Here is a 5,121-nt window from a genome sequence, read left to right as displayed (position 1 = left end):
AGTGTCAGCCGACCCTGCGCCCTAGCTACCCCGGTGCTTTTCTGGCTGGAAGAGCTTGAGCTGTATTTCTCATTCTTGCAATAGTGTCAAGCGAGGATTGCTGCTCCTATTTTGGAGTTGAGGAACTGCAGCCCACAGGTTAAGCTTCCTGCCTCCATTGCCACAGAACAGACAGCAGTCCCCAAAGGTCCACGTGTTAAAAGAATTGCAGTGCTAGTTGATGAAGTACTTGGCAGGCAACTTGGGGAGCCTGATTTGAACATCAACAGCCAAGCTGGGTGTCATAGCACATACCATTAGTCCCAGCACTCTGGAGGCAGAGGCAGGTGCATCTCTGTGAGTTCAAGGCCAACCTGGTCTACACAGTGAGTTCCAGGACAGCCAGAGCTACATAGTGAGACCCGATCTTGGAAAAAAGAAAAAGAAAACAAACAAACGAACAACAACAAAAAGGGGAAGAGCATTATGACATACACTTAAAATCCCAGGACTGGGAAGAGGACAGACAGGCACAACATATACATTCTAGGCTACAAGATGAGAATGCCTCTGGCCTCCACACCTAGGTACACACATGTATATTTGCACACATGAACAGATACACCACACACACACACACACACACACACACACACACAGTTGTACTCCATGGTGGTACAGATGACAGGGAGCAGAAGCTTCAGGAGGGGAGATCTGGCTGGGGTGGGGCTTTGGGTCGCTGGGTATGAGCCCTTGGAAAGTTAGGGAGTCTTTCCTCCTGACTGTGAGGTGAATAGACATCCTGGAAGATGGCCACTCACATGCACACCAGAAGCTGTTTGCATTTTCTCCTGGAACAGATAATTCACTAGTTTTCAAGTCTGTAACTGTGGTATTCTTTTTTTGTTTGGTTGGTTTTTTGTTTGTTTGTTTGGTTGGTTTTACAAGACAGGGTTTCTCTGTATAGCCATGGCTGTCCTGGAACTCACTTTGTAGACCAGGCTGGCCTCAAACTCAGAAATCTGCCTGCCTCTGCCTCCCAAGTGCTGGGACTAAAGGTGTGTGCCACCACCGCCCAAACTGTGGTATTCTTAACACTTAATATTCTTCACATGTAGGCCCTGTTCTCCAACCTCCTAACCTCTGTTTCCAAGGCATATCCCAGGAAGAAGTCCTGTTTTCAGGTCAAAGTCAGATAGGAAACACATCTCTCCAGGGGCCCAGCAGTTACTTTGGCTTGAGCATGGGAGGGCATGGTGGGTAGGGACAAAGGCAAGACAGGTAAGTCAGAAGGACAAGCACAATAGTTTCTAAGACCGGGAACATTCATCAGGCTCCGGTGGAATATTAGGCCATGCACACAATACTTGAAATGATCCCATTTCCCCTTCATAAATAGTCACGTGAGTCATCAAATTTTTTTCTCACTTCTCTCATTATGATGTGCAGAGAGAAGCAACTTGCCGGTGCTGCCAAATTTAGTCCACTCCAAAGCATGAATCAACGGTATCCCAACGAGATTTCTAATCATTGATCTTTGTTCTCCCTCCCTTCCTCCTTTCCTTCCTTCCTTTTTTTCCTTCCTTTATTCATTTATTTGCATGCATGTGTAAACAGGTATGTGTGTATGCATGTGTTTGTGTGTGTGTGTACACATGCATGCATGAGCATTCATATGGAGGCCAGAGGTTAATCTCCTGTGTCTCCCGTAGCTCATCTCCACTTTGTTGTTTTGAGATAGAGTCTCACTTTTACTTAGAACTTGATGATTAGGCTTGTCTAGCTGAGCGGAGAGCCACAGGGATCATCTGCCTATGACTATTTCCTGCTTCCTGTTTCCTCCCCATCTCTGGAATCACAAGTGTACCCTGGCATGGCCAGGTTCCTCCCTTCCAGGGGTTCTAGGATTAGAAGAGGATGTGAGGATGGGGCCCCAGCATCGCATTAGTGGCTTATAGGGAGGGGATAATAGATGGGTGGGAATACGCTTGCCCCGTTTGGCCATGTGACATCCTATACTAGGTTATGGGGCAGCAAGAAGTCCCTACAAGGTACCAGACATATGGCAGTACCATGTTCACAGGCTTCCCCATCTCTGAATTCATAGGACAGCTAAGCCTCTGCTCTGTCCAGATGGTCTGATTTCAGGTATTTTGTTCAAATAACAGGAAACAAGACTATGCCATCCCTTCATTCAAATGCTGGGAAGAACTTTATATAGAAGTTACAAGCTCCCTGTGGCAGCGGAGATGATACATGCATAGCACTTGCATAGTCTGTGGGCTTGTGAAGCCGGTGTTAGAGTTAGTGGGGAGTCCTTTTGGCTCTACCTGGTATCAGCTCTGGGATGTCCTTCAGGCTTCCCTGGGCGGCAAGGCTAGGCTAAGCTGTTATAACAGTTATCTGAAAACAGCAGCTCACACATCACACTTTCACTCAGCTTGACTTCTTTAGATCGCCGAGATCTGGGGCAGCCTCTCTTGGAAGCATTGCCAGTCTATCATGGCACACCACAAACTGGAAGGGATGTGTCAACTCTGTCTACATTTTATTAGCCAACACAGGCAAATAGCCACTCTTGAGTTCAGTAGTCCAGGGGTAGATAGTATTCCTACAGGGTGGGGCAGTGAAAAGCAGAAAATGGTCATGTTTAATCACACAGTGGGTCTGCTCTTTATCCCTGACTCTTGTGTTCTGTAAGATTTCTGGCACATGATAGGGGCTCTTGAATAACAATGTGAATTTATCCTCTTGAGTGTTCTGGTGTCTCCTCTGCTCCCAGTTTGGCTTGAAGAGTTGTCAGATCCAGGCGGTCCTCTTGTGACTTATTTAGCTCAACATCTGGAGAGACTCAGGCCGGCTACATATTTGTCATAGAGCTGCTCACTGAGTTGGCTGCCCAGCCACCTTTTCCAGACAGGCAAAGAGGAAAAATTTATTTGTAAAGAAAAAGAAAGGGTTCTTCATGGCAAGGCTGAGGCCTCCTTTGGAGATGGGCCATACCCTAAAAGGAGACTGTGTTGAATACCATGGCATGGGACAAGTGGGACCTTGGGGAATGGAAGGCTGTTACTGGTTGGCGACATGATCTCAGACAGTTCCTTCTTCTCTCTGAGCCTCAGTTTCTTCAACTGAAGAGGGGTTTGGGGACATGACTGTGTCCCACATAATGGCTGCAAGAGTAAAAATATATTAGTGCATAGTTTTGTTTAATAGAACCATCGTATTTCTCTTTGATACTATTATGGAATATATCTGATTATAACATTAATAGTAATTTGGTCATAAACACAAAAGAGACAGTTGAGTGTCTAGATTGTGGAACACTCCTTGAGTCATTGGAGCGTCTCCTAAGCTCATGAAGAAGAGCAAGTTATGCTCTTATGCTGCTTAAATTGCTGGCAATCATTTGATGTAACCATTCGCCATTAGTCATGGCTGACTACTTTTTTTTTTCCTCTCTCTCTCTCTCCAAAATTAGATGGAGTGAGTACATAGAGAGATGTGGTGCAGCCTCCAGGAAAAGGAAAGACAAGTATCTAGTCTCTGCTCAATTCTGGGAGATGGAAGCCAGGTGGGCTGCACGATTTGTTGGCTGGGTGCTTCTCGGTATCATTTCCGTATTCCACTCTGTGTTGCTCAACCTTTGCCGGCTCCATCATCAAAAAGTATTTTTAGTTGCTTTCATTACAGGAAATGGTTGGCATTGTTCTCAGGGCTGATCAGAAGGGGGAACACGAGTTGTCTGCTGTTGGGATGCCTGGAAGGAAGGGGTAGGAAACATCTCAGCATCTCAAGGGTTTGCAGTGTGTACTTTTAGCAAGCTGGCAGGGCTCAGAGCAAGGGTAGGATGAGGTTTGTTACACTAACATCAAGATGTTGTAGCCAGTTACCAAGAGAATGGCCTCCTGAAAGCCTTCGGTCCCTAAGGTGAGGCCATCATTGTTGTTACCCTTGCCACTGCCATTGCAAGCACTAAGTCGTGTGGCACTTGCTGTTTACCAGGCGTGCCTTTAGTGCTTTAATGTCAACCATGTGCTGCAATGGCAATCGTCACAGAGGTGTTGATTTTATCTTCCCTCAGCCTGGAAGATACAGGAAGACTGAGCAGCTTCCTCTAAGGTTGTCCAGTTTGGAGCTTTGTAAGAATAGGGTGTAAGAACTGCCACCAAGCTGGCTGACTGTTTACTATGTCGAGAGTACCTTTTAGAAGACACGTAAAAGGTGTATGGTGACCCTGTTAGGACAAACTTCACACAATAGAATGGTCTCTGATGCAAGTCCTTTCTCAGCTTTCCAAGGTTCACATGATGTGATCGCGTTGACTTTGAGAAAGTTACTCATCTCCTTCTATAGCCTGACTCCCTTCCCTTTAGACCTTCCCTAGATCCTCTCATGGAGGGGCCTGTGAGGAAAGCATGTGTCCTTTTCTTCATGTGTTTGTGGGAAGTTGGTGACATTGAATTCCCAGGAGAGAAATACGCAGAAAAGAAATTACTTCTACTGCATTCTTCTCTTTCCTCCAAGAGACAGAAGTGGCTTGCTTGTGGGGAAGATCTTCTGCGGGCAGTACAGGTTTGCCTGCTCTAGAAGGGCTTTCTCTCTGGAAGCAGGCAGCCTCCCTTCCCTGCAGGGTGAGACTGTAACTTGGGGCTCCATCTCTTTCTGTGGGAGATGGGTTCTCTTAGGTCCTCAGTCAGGGGAAAGGATTCAGAAGCCCAGTGGGCCAGTCTTGGCAAGCTGGTAGGCTACAGGTTCAATGAGAGACTTCATCTTACAGATCAGGTGGATGGTGTTAACTGTGAGGAGGCAGAGACACTTCATGGGACACGACAGGAAGCCAGACTAGTTTGCCCAGACATTTAAGGGGCCTCAACTGAGACTCCACCAGGATTGGTGGCTTTATTGCTGAAAGAATTTTAGGATTAGCCATTTTGTAAAGGAGAGATGGATGTTTTATTAGAGATTTAAAGATAAATGAACATAGGCTATAGGAATATATAAAACATCAGGCTCGCCAGGCAGTGGTGGTGCACACCTTTGATCCCAGCACTTGGGAGGCAGAGGCAGGCGGATTTCTGAGTTCAAGGCCAGCCTGGTCTACAGAGTGAGTTCCAGGACAGCCAGGGCTATACAAAGAAA

The sequence above is a fragment of the Mus caroli genome, chromosome 5, assembly GCF_900094665.2.
Source record: "Mus caroli chromosome 5, CAROLI_EIJ_v1.1, whole genome shotgun sequence".
Lineage (NCBI taxonomy): Eukaryota > Metazoa > Chordata > Mammalia > Rodentia > Muridae > Mus > Mus caroli.
The sequence above is the reverse complement of the archived record's forward strand: the minus strand, read 5'-3'. Positions refer to the sequence as shown.